The sequence below is a fragment of the Amblyomma americanum genome, chromosome 4, assembly GCF_052857255.1.
Source record: "Amblyomma americanum isolate KBUSLIRL-KWMA chromosome 4, ASM5285725v1, whole genome shotgun sequence".
Classification (NCBI taxonomy): Eukaryota; Metazoa; Arthropoda; class Arachnida; order Ixodida; family Ixodidae; genus Amblyomma; species Amblyomma americanum.
Window position 1 is genome coordinate 152,561,224 of NC_135500.1, and position 17,479 is coordinate 152,578,702.

At 44.5% G+C, this 17,479-nt stretch overlaps 1 protein-coding gene across 2 annotated transcripts in view; it reads left to right on the forward strand.

Annotated features, from left to right (window-relative positions):
• Nucleotides 1-17,479, forward strand: part of LOC144128532 (adenylate cyclase type 8-like) — a 343,381-nt gene that overhangs the window by 69,907 nt on the left and 255,995 nt on the right. Inside the window, exon 1 of one of the 2 annotated variants that reach the window (XM_077661986.1) lies at nucleotides 11,909-12,236. The exons of the other annotated variant lie outside the window; for it this stretch is intronic. The gene's annotated coding sequence lies outside the window, so the exon portion shown is untranslated. Of the gene's footprint in view, nucleotides 1-11,908; nucleotides 12,237-17,479 lie in introns of those variants that run through there. 2 annotated transcript variants of the gene reach the window in all.

Consider the following 17,479-nt stretch of genomic DNA (forward strand, 5'->3'; position numbering starts at 1 on the left):
GTAAAGTACCCCAAGTTAATTTAATTAAATTTTCATTATTTAATCTGTACTTCCACAAGGCCAGCAATATTCTACATATTGTGTGTCAAATATGTTTCGGAGAAAGTTCCCGGATGGCACAAGCGAATGTGTTAATATACACCTTGCTCTCTATACAAGTACAAACATATAAACGTAAATAAAGTTTTTAAGGCTGCAGAAAGTAGTGCCGCTTTAAAGGGGACAAGAGAACTTTTGAGACTTCAATTACCTCTACGCCTGTAACTGGTAGAAATTATATTTAGCGCATAGAGTAATGCACGTGGCATATTTTCCTACTTACGCAGATTGTGTGGCAGGCAGGACCTCGCACAAAATAGACATACTTTCTTTGCAGGGCATAATAATTTACGGCCTAGCGAGTTCCTTTATGTAGCAGTTAATTTGCCTCAGCTCCCCTTTTACATTGCGAGACATGCATTGCCCCGTGGACTAGGCTGTAGAGAGCACTAACTATTTTCGGATGACACTTCGTTTCTGTCGATAATGGGCTATTAATGATCCCGTAATGACTTTGTCGTCCCAATTATTGCGAGGTCGGCAGCAGAGAGTGCACGGAAAGACATGTATTGTTTAGCATTCCATGCGGCGCCGAGTTCGGTGATTAGAAAATGGAGATTCAACTTCATGGTAGCAACTTTAAAAGCGTGATCCCTGCAGCGTCGCCATTCATAAAGCGTGGAGTTAGAAACAAAAAAAAAAGCTGTAAATTGTCTTTTTATAAAGAGTTTATATAGGAGAATAAAAAGTTATGGTTTGACAAAGCTTTAACACTCAACAACCCCAGACTAGCGGAAGAGTTCGCACCGAAGATGGAAATAAGAGGTTTCTTGCGTCTTGACTGGTCTAGGTGAGACGATTGCGCAGTGCGTGAAGTGTCTCAAAATATCACCTCCCTTTCCCTGGTTGCATGCTTCTCTTGAAAGCTTTATTCAGTACTTCTCTTATGGTTGGTAATTGTCGACCGCATAATTTCTATCTCATAATGCTTGAGAAGCCACAGCTTGAAAAACAAGATGAGGCGGAATCCTTTTTGATTTCAAAAGCAAGGCATACAGACCGACCATTATTCAACTGTTTAGTTGCCTTCGAGTTTTGAACAAGAAATCTGGATCATTCAATTTTCCGCCACGGTTACAAAAGTGTAATGTTTTCGGTACCCCGACTGCTGCTGAAATTCATGGATGAAATCGACGTTTTTGTTCGTGCTAGGGTTAACTACTAGCGATATCTGTAATGCCCTTGCGCCCAGAGAGTTAAAAAAATAAATAAACTGCTGTCCACAGCTCTCCACGGAGAGGCGTGAAAGCGCTTGCATAATAAATAACAGTTAGATAAGGCAACCGCAGCCACCCTACACCACGCTAATGCAATTCGAACCTTGGTATTTCTTGACGGTCCAAATTGCTCAGACACCGTTGTAAGAGGTTTGATTCAAGCAAACAGATCTTGCGCTTCAACAGCAAAAACGCTAAATACGAAGGTGAATTTACTTGGAGCTAATGTTAATAAATAATGGAAGGATTTCGCGCAAAAAAAAACTAACATTTTTCAAACACTCTTGGCTGCTGAAAAACTAGGCGTAAATGCGATAAAACTGAAACACACGAAGGCACAGCGCTAATGCTCTCTTCAAGATGAATGTGTATACATGAATTCCTTAACATGCTTGAATATATGCGTCCACAAATCATTAGAAAATAAAAAAAATACTGCATTTTTTGCAAGCTAGAAAATCATGAAATCCGCCGTTTCTAGTATCACTCGCATAAGCTACTGTTGCTACTTGTTTTTGTGGTTAGTTTGGTTCTTTTCTTTCTGTTTAAATTCCAATGTCTGCCAGCTAGCAGACAAGCTAATGAAGCGTTGAAATGAGGTGGGGTCAATTCATGTTCGCACTATTTTGTGCCGGAAAATAGCCTGCGTGAAATAAGGACACACTGTACACGGGACCACGGAGACTTCTTTACATTGCGACTTTTACTGAATAGATAAGAACACGCTACAAAAAATTTTCGGATCCCCTCTCGATCCAGCACTTCAAGCTCGCTATTTTAAAACCCAATTTATCTCTTTCAGCATAGAATACAGCAAAGAAAAAGCAAGGAATAAACCTAAACGTTATTTTCAGAGGGAATGATCGAAAGGGAGATCTACAGAGTACTGCCAAGATCACCTTGACCAGCCTAACATGGTCGCGCAGAAAGTACATCATCAGTTTGGTTTGGCTGAGAGAAGTCCTCCGAACCGGCGCTCAGTTCGCTTGATATTTCTGGGCCTGCGTTATAAAATAAAAAAGAATGGATAAGTTGCGGTGCCTATCTTATGCGTCGCTCAGTCACTAGGTCAGTGTTTGGAACTTTTTCAAGCACCTCATCTATCATGACCAATCGATCACTTCGGCCCTCCCGGCGGCTAGACTTTGCGAAGTTTTCAAATGCGGAGCAGCAACAGAAAAACTGCCTGAATAGATTATATGTCTTACTGGCTTGCCGCTAAAAAGTGCCAGTTGCTTAGTTCACTTTCATCCTTTTGAGCAGCAAAAATAAATGGTCTCTAGAATCTGGGTCTTAAATTGATAACGAAGAGATTCTTCTTTCAAAACGGACAGGGTCTGCAGAAAACTGATAATAAGAACTTGGTTCATTCAACCTAAAACTTCGCTCAAGTGAGTAAGTTTTCACCCTTCTTCTGGTCGTGACAGTTTCTAAACCTTGCTAGCCTGTCTGGTTAAATAACTGTGTTTGAAAAAAAAAATACTTTCATTTCGTTAACTCGGAGTTTCTGGACATGTTTTACGTGCCGCTCAGGCCATCCATATTTTTTAATATTATGTTTGTGATGACGAATTTAGGATATACTGAAATGAGTATATAGCGCTATGAAATTAAAGACAGTGTTAAAGATTGTACTATTATAATTTGGAATTGACGCGGTGGCTCAGTGGCTACGGCGCTCGGCTGGTGGCCCGAAAGACGCGGGTTCGATCCTGGCCTCGGCGGTCGAATTTCGATGGAGGCGAAATTCTAGAGGCCCGTGTACTGTGCGATGTCAGTGCACGTTAAAGAACCCCAGGTGGTCGAAATTTCCGGAGCCCTCCACTACGGCGTCCCTCGTAGCCTGAGTCGCTTTAGGACGTTAAACCCATAAACCATAAACCATATTATAATTTGGTACAACTGAATAAACACTTTTGTAAATGGCACTTGCATGTATACAGATTTTTCACTGTTACGGCCAGACCATTTTTTGCGTGGATTGCAGTGTTAGTGGCAAGCGTAATGAAAACTTAGCCGCGCACCAATCCGAGACCACGGGCTCAGCTGCTCACATATAATATTATGTCATTTGTTTTCACGTGAACTAGCTATATGGGGTGTACTGCAGGAAATGAAATGTGTTATAGCGGCTATTTGGGCTAGTTGGCACGCCTTGCTGTGTGTATTTTCTTGTTCGTCGTCTCTGCGCGCTACCTCATAGCAATGAACTGCAGGAAAATGGACCTTTTCCATTAAAGGATAGCGCTGCTATCTGTTCTTTATTGCATCGAGACCTAAGGAATGAAATATGTTATTGCAAGAATATTCAACAATTTGAACCTGGGCCCGTATGAGGGGTACTCAACAAATTTTTACCTTAATATGTTCTGGCTGAGTAAGGGAGCTGAACTTCTGTATGCTGGTTGACACATCTGGACCTGCAACACACGCGTTTGTAGACCAGTATGATGTATGCACTGGAAGTGTCAGAATGGGGAATGCATAATACACTGTGGGTCTTCAAAGCAAGTGCCGGGTAAACAGATTCCTTCCACGATTAAGTACCCGACATAGAAAAACCAGCGCGGTGGTTCAGTGGTCACGGTGTTCGGCTGCTGACCCGGAAGACGCGGGTTCGATCCCGGCCGCGGCGGTCGCATTTCGATGGAGTCGAAATGCTAGGAGGCCCGCGTGCTGGGCTGTGACGGCGGAAGTTAAGTAACCATGGGCAGTCGAAATTTTCTAGAGCTTTCTACTACGGCATCTCCTCATAGCCTGGGTCTCTCCTGGACGTTAAAGTCCCATAAATCAAACCAAACGCTATATAAGGACAAAAGATGTTTGATGAAATTAATGAAAGATCATTGCTGGCTATGGTGATTGTACATCTGCCTACTACAACTAAAGTAGGGGGCCAGACAGTTTAAATTTAATTAGCGAATCAACGCTATACAGTTTTCATTCCGGGCGAGAGGAAATGTGCCTTAAAGTGGGAGCCATAATACAGAAAGATCGTCAGGGCAAACTCAGTGTGGCAGATTATGGATTTCCGCACATAAAGAAATAAGCATTTTTTGTTGCCACACTTTACAGTATTATTAGTGACATTTCAATCTTTCCAAATTTCATTTAACGGTGGGTGCTACACGTGTTGACACTTGCGAAAAAACAATACGTACTACGCTGATATAGCCCAGAACACTTTTACTTGCCAGGAGAATACACAGCAGGCTTCTCGAATTGTTGTGGGCGATGAAACATGGGTCTGCGATTATCATCCACGGACCAAACAATAGACCGCGAAATGTTAGCGCAATTCCGGCGTGTGCAGCATTCTGCTGGCATTATCTTGGCAATAAGTATTTGGTACACACAAGGCTTTTACTGAAATTACAGTGCAGAAGGCGCTGAAATTTATGCCGTGAAAAGTTGTTGACGGATGTGTTGCTGATTCAGGACAATGAGCCTGCTCACAAGTCTCGTAGATCGCTAACTGGTGTCTCAGAATGTGGCTTCATGGAGCTCAATCATGCACTCTACTGTCCGCAATTGGCTCCCGTTGGTCACGTTCTCTTTTGCACTCTGGATAAATTTCTGCATTTGCAACGGCTTTCACAACTCCAGCAGCAGCACGAAGCGCCCTATCCAGAGGGCTTGTGACCATCGTAGGCCAAGTGGAATAGATATGTTTAACTCGAGGTGGTTGCGTTGAAAAAAATGGCTGTGGTTTAGCTCTGGTTAAACCTGGGGTTACGCGATAGCTACAGATGGTCGAGTGGAACTCGCTAAGTCGAATTACAAAGTCAGTCTGTCGCCGCTCCGTTTCGCTGGTCGTTCCTTCATCTTCGTCCCCAGGACGTGATTCACTCTCTCCCCCTCTCCACTCCCCTTCCCCCACTCGGTTTCGCCGGCGCGCCGCTCCGCCGGCAGCTGCTCCGCACCACGTGACCAACCACGTGACCACGTGGCGGCGCCGCCACCGCCACGGCGCCGCCGCGCTGAAGGCTCGAAATACTAGCGTAATGTAGCTACCCATACAAAACATTAATTTCAATTTTGTCACAAAATATTGTTTGCATATTCATGTAGATTCAAATTAGCCACCCTATTGAAAGGCAAAACCCATGCACGGATAACTTTGCGGGCGAGAAAGGTTGCCATGATCAGCCAAAAACAACAAGTTATTGGATGGTAAATGCGATTATTGCGATCAGCGCCATTAATGCTGTCAATGTGTGCGCGCGATCAATGCGATTGATGTCATTAATGTCAATAACGTGATTAATAGGAGGGGAGTGCGCTAGCATGTAAGCTTCGATTGCGGAGCTGCGCAAACTAGCGATTGCGTTTTGAGCACAGCGCGAGCGGCTGGCAATTACACGCGTGCGATGAAAAGCTGCGGTGAAGACCGGGTGGTCGATAGCAATGACCAGCTTCGCTTATCTGTTCGCGCCGCCGCAGGTACGAATCCAGCTCACGGCTACAAGCTTGGGGATTTTTTTATTTATTCATTTAAAAAGGTCACAACAGAACAAACCCACCCACCAATTCAGACACCCACATACGAGGGACAAAATCATATACAGCCAGAAAGCAATGCCATTTCTCTGTCCGAAAAAGAAACGAGGGAGACGGGGTTTTAACCATGATGGGGCTTCTAATGCTAACTCATTAATAAGCAACTGCTTGAGCCCAACACCCCATCAAAGCCAAGGCACCATTTACATGAAAGCCTAAACATTATTTTGAATAGCTTGGAAATCTTGGACGAAAAGGAAGGAGAAAATGGTTTCAAGAAGTCTGAGTATATTTGTGGTTCTTTATAGAACTGTATGCTGTATAAGCTCACTACACATTCGTTTCATGTGCTTAATAAATGCAAAGAGATGCAGTCCCACATTTTCTCGAGAAGCTTAGCATAGGCTAATCCCTTACATCATGGATGGCCTGAGAAAGTTTTATGTCTTGAGGAAATCATTTATTTTCGTGTGTTTGCTTTGTTTTCTGCTCATGAATCAAAGGCGCTTATTAAACACTGCTGTCTTTTATTTAAACAACGAGAAATCATTCTGAACAGCTTTTGAATAAAAATGGAGATGATCTTGCAGCCCTCTGTCTTTAATTAAATGGAAGCCGTTGCTTGCCTCATCAGAACGTTTTTATTATATCTTTTGATTACTTGGCACGACACAGTAACTAAGCAAAATGCACAGCCTCAGAACTCGGCATTTCTTTCAGGCTTGCAAGTGTGTGCTGGTCTCGTTTTTTACATTCGGCAAGCCAAAAGAAGGTTTAAGAGTGTCTATGCCTGCACTTTTTGCTACATAGGCCATCGAGGCAGCATCGCTTCTAACTCTCTTTTTTACAAACCGACCGTACGGATTGACAAACATCATGAGCAATGTCTGTTTACTAATGCTACTTTCGTATGCTGGCAAACGCGGCCACAATGCTTCTGTGACAGGCTGCAACCACGCATAATTACGGACTTCGGACTTCGTTATTGAAACAGTGTGCTTCTTTTGCTCATTGTTTTTTTTCTACCTGATGAATGTGTAGCAACTCTAATTTGTTATCGTTTGACTCGTTTAGCGTAGCGTTACTTATTCGGATTCGGCGATCAGTCACCGGCCGCAAATCGTAGCCAGAAAATTTTTAGATCTCAACGTATAATAAATACAAAAATGCATGACTTACCAAACAGGAGCGCAGTTTTTTTTTAAATTTTACGACGGGAGCAGTGCGATAAAAGTTGAATACATTTAAATTCAGCCATAAAGAAGAAAACAGTACTTTGCTGATATTTTTCTTTGGACATTGTCTGCGCAAACTATTTTTTTTTAATCGCGAAGAGCCAGAAATGGTAGAAGTATACCGTTCTGGCAGGAATTGTGAATTGTTTTCGAAAAAATGCCACGAGGATAACGAGAACTATGTGAAAGGATGAAACGAAGTGCTCGCTTTGACGAGTTTGTGGGAGGAGTTTGTTATGGCTGTTGAACTCAGTAGTGCAGGACATGGAAATTAAAGCATGGACTGACAGGTTAGCGTCCACTCACAGTGGAATTATCAAACTTTTTTCCGCCATAGACATGAGAGTTGTTTCCCGTAAGCTATTGTCAGCTTGATATGAAAAACAGACAAGGAAAAAACAAAATATGTGCACTGCGCCAGCACACAAAATTAAAGCGAAGTTGTAGGCAAGCCACAGGATATCGAGGGAATTGGAGCACCCCTCTTTGGGGGATAATCAAACTAATTTGTGATAAGTTCTAAGAAAAAGCATGCTTATTCTTCTGTTTCCTTCAAAACATCGATGTTTTTTCATCATAAACAAAATGTTTGAATGCCACGGCTATTATAATGTCCATCAGTAGGTGAAGGACTTTAGGTTTGTGACGAAACTGCGGAATATGTTAATCCTGGCATAACCTACGCAAGCAGCAATAACACGTTGCCAAAGTAATGTGACTCAGCGGCAGAGAAGTGTTTCCCGTAATGTGCAGGTCGAAGGACAAGGCCAGGTTTCCTGGTTTAAATTCCGATTGGTGTTGAAGTTTCATTTGATGAAATAGTTTGAATTTCTTTTGCAGGGCATAGTAGATTAAAAGACTTGTTGAAGTGTCTTAAATATCATACGAATAATCTCTGTGTGATAAGCTATCAGTGCGCTTGCCCTGCTCCGCAACGAAGAATTTACAGCGACAGCAGCAGTGAACACGAGTGTGCCAAAGATAAGTAAACGCTCCAGCTGCGTCAACTACATCTTCGCACGACACGCATGTGCCTAACAAGAATTACATTTTGTGCTTCAGCAATGACAAGCAGTTACTGCCTGGTGCGTCGAACCGAAAGACAAGTACATTGAAATGGGGGTTTATCGGTTTGCTTGCTGACGACAAGACGAGGTGTTGCATGCATGCATTTCTGCAGTAGGATGGTCCAGGAGCTGCTGGGATTGCACCACAATTTATCTCGCAGTATTTATCATTTGTTCATCTTCCTGTCCTCTCGCTTGTCCGTTCCCGGGTTTTACGAGTTTTTCACTTTTGTTATGTCAACAGCAGTGACGAAGGGAGATGCCTTATACATCAAAGCTGTTCACTTGGCTTGAGGGGGCCAGCTACTGTGCATGAGGAGGTTCTGAATGCGGTGGCGAAATCTGGAGCTGACGGTCCAGAGGATCGTCTGAATTTTGTAAACGTCCAAAGGAGCCATACTGCGCAAGCATATTGGCCACAATGATTACGGAAATATTACGCACAAGCCTGACGTCGTTTTGAATGTTTTTTTAATGTACATTTTTGTACAATGTATTTGAATGTACTGCGTGCCTTGCTCCCGTTCTTCAAAAATAAACATTTGATATTATTTTCTACGCTGTGCTTCGTCGACTTTTCAGCTTGATTTCGTTGAAAAATCACGGGCCTTACAACGCGAGACCAGTATTTCAGTATGAGGACAGTTTGTTTCAAGCTTTTAAAGCACTGGATAACACCGTCAGTAAGATTTCTTATTAGGGCAGCGCATTCTAAGCCCGAAGTTTTAAAGTTGTTCATAATCATCGCATAAAGATCCAGATACTTCAAAAGTGGTATGGGTTTAGCGTGATTAAAACGAGGACACGTGCGAAAGCAGGGGACACTCAACGTATAATGAATACGAAAATGCAGAGACCGTCATTAGCAAGGCACGACTTACCAAACAGGGGCGCAGTTTTTTTTTAATTTTACGACGGGAGCAGTGCGATAAAAGTTGAATACAATTAAATTCAGCCATAAAGGAGAAAACAGTAGTTTACTGGTATTTTTCTTTGGACATTGTCTACGCAAACTAATTTGTTGCGTATACATGTATGTATGTGTATACATGTGAGTTAATGCATACGTATACAGAATTGGTCACTCTCTACTTAACATTCACAGATCGCGGCGAGTCCTCATGCCACTAGCAGCGCTGTGGCGCAGCGGTTAAGCGATGTGTCACTCCACTACTGGCAGGTGGCTGTTTCTATCAGAGCCACCGGTAGAGAATGAGAGAGCCATGTAGCTCTCCCCGAGCAATCTCTCGCGATTAAGACAGGGCACACAAGACAAGACAAGATTCTTGCCCGGGTTGGTACGTTTGCGATAGCGCTTTCACACTGAAAATCATTTATTTAAATACGCGCTGCACCCGCCGTGGTTGCTCAGTGGTTAGGGCTCTCGGCTACTGATGTGGAGTACCCGGGTTCGAACCCGACCGCGGCGGCTGCGTTTTTGTGGAGGAAAAACGCTAAGGCGCCCGTGTGCTGTGCGATGTCAGTGCACGTTAAAGATCCCGAGGTGGTCGAAATTATTCCGGAGCCCTCCACTACGGCACCTCTTTCTTCCTTTCTTCTTTCACTTCCTCCTTTATTCCTTCCTTTACGGCGCGGTTCAGGTGTCCGCCGATATATGAGACAGGTACTGCGCCATTTCCTTTCCCCCAAAACCAATTAATATTATTAACTACGCGCTGCGGAAGAAACTCAAGCTTTTCCAGCAGACTATGATTCAGCACCAATGAGATTTTAAAGAAGCAAACTTGGCCTCGTTCTTAAATGCGCATTATTGTCTACGCTTCTGTGCAGCTCAGCCACATAAGTTTGACGACTTGTTAATACTGCTTGAGTAGGTTATTGCACGATTAACATATTAGGCAGTTTCGTTGCAAAACTAGAATCCTACTCCTACTGATTGACCTTAGGACAGTCGTGGCATTCAAGAATTTTGTTTATGATGTGCCAAGAAACACGAAAGAGCATTAATGTTCGTAAAGAAAAAGCAGAATAAGTCGATGCTGCCTCCTTACTTCTCCCCAACCCTCCTCCTCCTTTTCACCCATAGGGAGAAAGTGGGAGGGGGCAAGTCGTTATCCACCGCCTTTGCTTACTTTAGCTAAGTAAAAGTTTATAAACGTAAAGAACCATATCTGACAATGAGCCAGGCGGAAGCCCTCTATTAAGGAAGGTGTTGCCACTTATTATTTGAGCAATTGTCAGTCGATGAGCTGCTATAGTCACTGACTAATTTCCGTGTTCAATAAAGTTTAAATTACGCCGCCATGCTGTAGATTTATAAATATGATGAGTAGACCTGTGGCGCACTATATTGCCTTTTTTTCACTCACTCCTAAAATCACCTACCTTGTCGCGGCTACCGGAGCCACATTAGGCGCTTACATGTCATTTATTTACCTACGCTTTTTACGCCTTCTGTAGCAGTCATCATTCATCAGTTTAAGTTCAAACTTATAGATTGGATTTTTTGCGCTCGCTAGAAGTGTGCAGTTTTACTTGCCGGAGGTACGTCGGAAATGTGAGCTTCACTTTAGCGCCTAACTTTGGATCAATTTCAACTGCCCGCAAATTTTTATGCTTTGTTGTAGCGTGTTAGGGTCGTCAGCACTCCGGCGTTCTTTCTTTCTGTCGGAAAAAAAGCCCTTTATCTGGCCTTCAACAGCAGAAACTTCTGCATTGATGAAAGGGGCAGTTTATCTTTCTTCGTGAGCGTCGTATCCAAAATAGCTGATTCTGGCTGTCATTATCTAACGTTATGATTTGATATCGAAAAATATGGTAATACCCTTTTACTAGAAGACTTCCCTCAAGGTGAAAAGAAACTTCTTTCGCCACCTTCATTGTCAAGAATATAATTTTTTGCACTAAAATTCTTTTTTCTAAACAATATTTAAAATATTTTTCTCTCATGTTTTAAAGATCAAATACACTTCGCAGCTTTTCGAGGTACCACATCTGAAGAACCGAAGTAGTACTGCGAGTTGACAGCAGTACGGTACAGTAATGGTGGCATCCGCTACAGTTGCTATCGATCGAAAAGATATCATCTTCATTACCTGTCAAGCGTCCCTATTATGCTGATGTCACTACTTTTTGCTAATTCTATCCTTCACGGTGCTCGTAAGTGGCACCAACAGCGCAAGGTAGAACTAACGTACTACACTATTTTACGCCTTAAGATATCTCCTTGTGCACGAATGCTCTTGATGGTGGCGTACTACGAAATAACTGAAATAATTGAACGCCTGCCCAAGTTTTCGTACTCATCCTCCGTCAAAACGTGGCTGGCTTTGTGTTCGGAACCAAACATGCACTTTACTCGGTGGAAGAACGCCTAGAGGAATAACTTGCATGTTTTAACTAAATTAAGGCGGTTGAATTACATATGAATTACACATTCATTCATTCATTCATTCATTCATTCATTCATTCATTCATTCATTCATTCATTCATTTACAAATATGTGCTTGGCTCAGAAATGAAGCAACTGAGCAGAAAGCCTCTATTTGATTCACACGAGAGTTTCGCAACTTCCATCGGCAATTCAATCTCTTGTAACTTCGTTCTTGAATGGAAAGGCACCAGGGAGACAAAAGGGGTGCAGCAGAGTGAACGCTTGCAGCCAGATGTCGCGCGCTCCGCGCTTTGGCCCGGCGTTCCTATCTCTTTCGTCTCGCCGGATTGGCGACAGGCGTCGCCACCGCAACGTCCGCTCGAACACCCGGCCAGCGAGCCCACGGTGGGCGGGTGGCTACCCCCGATGGCACAGACGCAGCGCCTTCATTTCCCGTGCGGACGGAAACGGAAGCTGGCTGGACGAGGCGGCGGCAAAGCGTGCTTGTTTTGATCGGGAAGAGCGGATCCTCCGCGGCGTCGGCGCTTAAATCTCGGAGCGCGCGCATCGCTCCCCCTGTGCTACGCTCTCTTCGACTCGAGCCGCGTGTCGCCGGCGCACCGCAAGCACCACAGTTCGAACTCTGGTGCGGAAGTGTCAGCACGAGTGAGCCGAGGCTCAGCTGAAAGGGCTGGAAACTTGAGTGGGTGGCACTTGCCGACAAGAGCTTTCAACTTGATTGCGTGCTAGGACGTGTACAACAGGCACGGATCGCTGATTAAGGTAAGTAACTGCCCTGCATTGTCCCATAAAGTTACTCTCGATTCACGACGCAAAATGGGAAAGGGGGCGGCTTTTACATAATTTCAGTGATTAGAGCCTAGGAAAGTGTGTGTACTGGACTTGAAGATACTGATAGAATCAGGTCACGAATCAGATGACTAAGGCTGAGCGAACCTGTTCGCCCCAGAAAGCAGTATGCTGAACCCGGATGACTATCCAAGGAAGAAAACTTCGGCTTAACTCACTCCTTTGTCACGGGATCATCGTGCTCTTACTTTGACTTTACTTATACCAAAGGTTTCTTGCTACAATTGGTTTTGTTTCACAAAAATGACTTCTTTTTGATTCGAGTGTGAAGAAATTAAATGACGATGCAGCATCAGCAATAATAAGAAAAACCTTTCTGGCACAGGTATGGAGGCCTGTTGTAGTTTAATAATTTTTTTTCTGTCATTTTAAGACATTGGGGTAACAGGATCAAAATGTTGGAGCGCAATGGTAACGTCATGAATGAGCATACGCAGGATAAAAACTGACGTCTATACTTCAAGCAAATTTCTCCGTTGTTATGCATAAGGCATGAGCACTTGACCGAGCAATCAAAAGCAGCCTTCGGCTCTCGAGTGAAAAGGCATCGTGAATGAACCCGAACCCTACTCTTCTTTAGCAGTTTTCAAGGAGAAATGAATAGAGTGTGAAACGCGCACGAAGTCTCATCTATTAATTAAAGAGCTAGAAGTGAACTGCTTCGAATGGCAATTAAATTTTTGCATCTCGGAAGAAGCAGCCGAGATGAGAACAGATTCTGCGACCGATTGAAACGGGCAGTCTGACACCATTGTTCACGACGCGCGATGCGAACATGCGCACGCAGGACGCCAAAAATGCGTCAGACGAGGTTCGGCAGGCCTGACGTCATAGACAGAAGAGCGAGCCATATCCGGAAACTAGTGCGCCCCGCACACAGGTGCAACTTCTCGCACGCGCTCGTGTTCGCGGAGTACCTGCGTCTGGCCGGGGCAATGGACCGCATTTAGGCGCGTCACGGTCACATTCTCCATCGTTTCGCGCCTTTTTGTGAGTGCCATTTTGAGCTGTCACGCTGCAGACAGCGGAGAAGAAAAACGGGCACGTGAGAGAGGAACACAGTATGTGAAGCAGATCTTTTCATAGAAGGCGCTACAGGTGGTGTAAGGCAGAGTGGAGAACAGGTGGTCTATTTCCTTCAATTCAGTTCTTGAAAGGGGGGGGGGGGGGCGGGCAGCACCAATCGATTAAATGACAGATGGCGAAAACAATAAAGAACTGACTTGAATAGAAATGGAATTATTATATTACATGAGCCCAGGTGTACCAGCAGGGGAGGGAAAGTGAAGAGAAGAGGGAATGACCGCATAGTGAAAAGAGCATAGTTCCAGGGTAATTATTAACGCATGGAGGAAAGCATAGGCAGATGAAAAAAGAAGGGCATATATGCATGCTTCGGTGGTACTTTCGCAACTGCTGCAGGTGATAATGGGGACAGCAACAGCCTAATAGCGCATTCTTGATAAGAAGTAATGACCACCCTTGCTGCAAATAAAATATTGATGCTGCCGACACTACGGTTGTTCCCGCAACTGTTATAGTAATGACGTCGTTCTCAGTAGACCGCAGGATCATCCTAAAAGTTCGGAACAGCTACGATGCTTACCCAAAAATTATCATAGCAGTAATCATTATGGCCTACGCTACGACCCATTTTGAAAATTAAACCCAGGCATTCAGGCCTAATTTTTGCCGGTATATGTTATGATGCCCGTTTTGCTTTTGATACATATAATTATATCCTTATAGTGTGTGAGAAACGGAAACATTTAGTTGACCTGGTAAATTGCGATGATGGTGGCGTCTATATGGCTTTGTTGAACGATAAGATCGCTTTCCTTAGGACCGTGGAGCTCGACAGCAATCCGGGGCTACTAAGTAGATTCCCGGGCAGTAAAGGAAAGGCGATCGGGGGTGGAGGGGAGGGTCAAGAGACTGTAATATGTGGTGAGAGGTGAGAAAATGACGATGTGTTTGGGAAGAAAATGTTGCCGTCTGGAGCGTAGATGGGGGCAGAGTTCAGGTTGCAGTGGCTGAAGGTACTCTCAAAAAACTTCACAATTTCTTTCCCTCACACGATAGTGCAAACATTCCCGATAGGTTACCGAACTTCTCGATATTACTGCACTCAGGGAGTATATAACTATTCCATGTTTCAATCACTCATCAAGAGGCCCAAATCTGGGCGCTTAATGAATGAAGTTTTAATGAGATGAAGGGAAACACGGAAAGTGGTAGAATAAAAGTTACTCGGTGAAACTTTAAGGGAGAGAAAACTGAAGAATAAGTGAAAACGAACACGAGTTCTCAAATTCAGCTGAAATAAAAAATAAAAGAAAACGTGACTGCCAGCAAAACACTCAGAACCGGTGGCTTTCTGAAGTATCAAGCAGAATTTCAATCAAGCGAAACGTTGTCTAGAGTCTTGGAGGGTCAGATGTCGATTTGAAGTGAAGAAGTCTGCTTCGGAAGAGAAGCCATGACTGACGTAATGACCAGATTTAACTGAAGAGAGAAACACAAGAGAGGGAGAAAGTAAAAGCAAGGCGCTGATGGACCTACGGATTCGTGGCTCATAAAATGTGTCCCAGACTGGATTCCACCAGATGACGCGTAATTTAGTGTGCCTTCATTTCAGCCCTATGGTGCCCTGGCAGTATTCTTTCTGCGACCTTACTTTATGAGTTGATTCGTATTCCATAGATGACGTGTGTATTGTTTAGGAAACTAAGAAAAAAAGTACCGGGGGGCTCAGCGGCTGATTCGACAGTTAGGGATTCGGGAGTCGAAGCCGTAGCCACTCCGGTACATATACGTAGCTGCGGAGCTCTGGCAGTGCAGGAAGTGTAAGGGGAAATGCAAAAACGCCGTTGTGGCGAGGTTGCGCTGCTATATGAGAACTGAGTTGGAAGATATTATTAGGGAGCCCTCCCGTAAGATAAGCATCATATTCCAGGGGCCAGCGTTAGCATGCAAAAAAATATTAAATACTACTTCTCACCATTTTCAGATATAAGTTCGTGTTGGCGTTCCATTCTAATTACTGAAGGGCTTGGCGAGTTTTTCGAGGCTCTAGCTGATGCCCAGGAGCGTGCTGTGTTTGGACCAGGTCGTAACTCTGCCCAATCCTTGATTAAAGAGCAAAAATAAACGCCATTCTCTCTGAGTACTTTTTTTATAAGCTGTGCGCTGACTGCCATCTTGATTCAGCCTTACTACAATGCAACTCAAGCACATTTTACCAAGGTAGCATGAAACGCTTCTTCTGGAAACCTTCTTTTGAGGCTGTATTGGTATGGAACTGTTTCTTTTCGTTACCGCCACCTAGTATTACGGCCTCAGCAGGTTTCAGCACCACGGAGTTTCCAGCCCCCAAAGGCGGCACCGCCATTTAAGGCCTGTCGCGAGGTCTGGTTGGCCGTTCTGCCGTGTCGCGATTGAGTCCATTAACGCTTGACCATGAGCAGGCTTGCATTCGCAGCACTTAATATTCGTTTCACCGCTGACCTCCCTCGCCGTGTTCCCGGTCGCCTTAGCGAGAGCGTTGCTGGGGAGGGCTTATCTCGGCTTTCGGGTGAGCGCTGTTGGGCAAACTTTGTCGCTAGTGCCAGCGGATGTGTGCTTCGCAGAAGCCAGGCTATACGCTGCGGGACACTGAACGCTGTGACCTCTGCTTGTTTGTGAGAGCCGCCGCACATGTCGCCCGCCTCAAGAGCCGGATCTCTGTGACTGTGCTGCGCGCGCTATGAGCAGTTTCTGAAGACGTAAAAAAGAAAGTTGGATTGGGGACCCTCCTTGATTGAAAAATGTCTGCATCCTATTCATTGGACTTTAAAATACCGCCCATTACATCGCTAGAATTTTTTTGTGGCCCTGCGGTTCGCGGCAGTGCCTGAGCCATTAAAATCGTGGAGCTGTCGTTTTCCAACTTGAATCCTACCGTGTTGATGTTTTATTTTTGCACCGGACCCATAAATTTACCCAGTGAAAATAAGCGGACATTTTGGCAGATCGAACAGCCACGAACCGTGGCCTCGCCTGCATAGGTAGTATTGTCGAATTACAACTTGAACTCCTGGCAAAAAAAAGAAAATAAATAAGCGATTGATCTCCAATAAACGGGCGCTTAAGCGTACTAAATGTTCCAAAGGGGGTCAAGCACGTTTGGAAACCGTGAAATCTAATCGAAGGTTGTCCCAACGTGTTCACAGCCGTTACATCCTGAAAGAAAAGCAGGAAAAGTCGAAACCCCAGGCAGTGCTGCCGAGTGTTGCTTCCCTTGCGTCGATGAGTGCCGTCGTCGATAAGTACACGATTGCACTGAACTGTCGGTGTATTTCTGTCCTAGGTATTTATTGCTCACGAAACAGAGAGGTGTATGTGGCGACAGCTGCAGGACGTGTCAGAGCGCACCCTGAAGCATAAAACCGAAGCATTCTGTTGTGGCTGAGGTGGCAGAAAATAAGAGGATGTGGGAGGGAGGGTGTGGAAAAGGGGGGGGGGGGTCGCTATGTTTTTTCTTCGAGGAAAAAAGTGCCTTCTGAGTATTTCTCCCCTGAGAGCGTTCAGTACGACTACGTCGCACATGTCGCTTACGGCGCACGGTAACATAAGGAACATTGAATTTGTATTGTTGCTTTTGCATATTCTTCGCTTATCGCCAGTGGCATGCGGCCTGATCACTTTATATCGCTAATCTAGCCGTGGCACGATTATTCTTGTGCAATCATGATGGAGCGTTTCTCAGATATTTAGGATTGTTCCCGGTGTTTAATAAGCAGATTATAAAGTTCCCAGGAACTCTTCAGTTGAGCCGAGAGCAATGGCCGTTCCGAGCCCTACGACTAGTGAGTGACTTTGCTGTTATCACACACGCCGACCTGATTTTTTTTTTTGTGAGATCAAGTTAGCCCCAATAAACAGTGCGAACTTTTTGTTGTCATCTTTCTTGTCTGTCGCCTACGGCGTCGCCTGTGCCTGTAGCCACAGCCACGTAATAATACCGGTGCATTTCTATTGTTATAACTACATATCGAGACCTTCATTGCAGATGGTGACGCCGGAAACGTTCTTCGTGCACGACCTGTGCTAAAGGCTGCAAGACAGTCGTTACACAATCCACTTGATCGTCTTGATGTTCGCTCGCAGACGAAAAC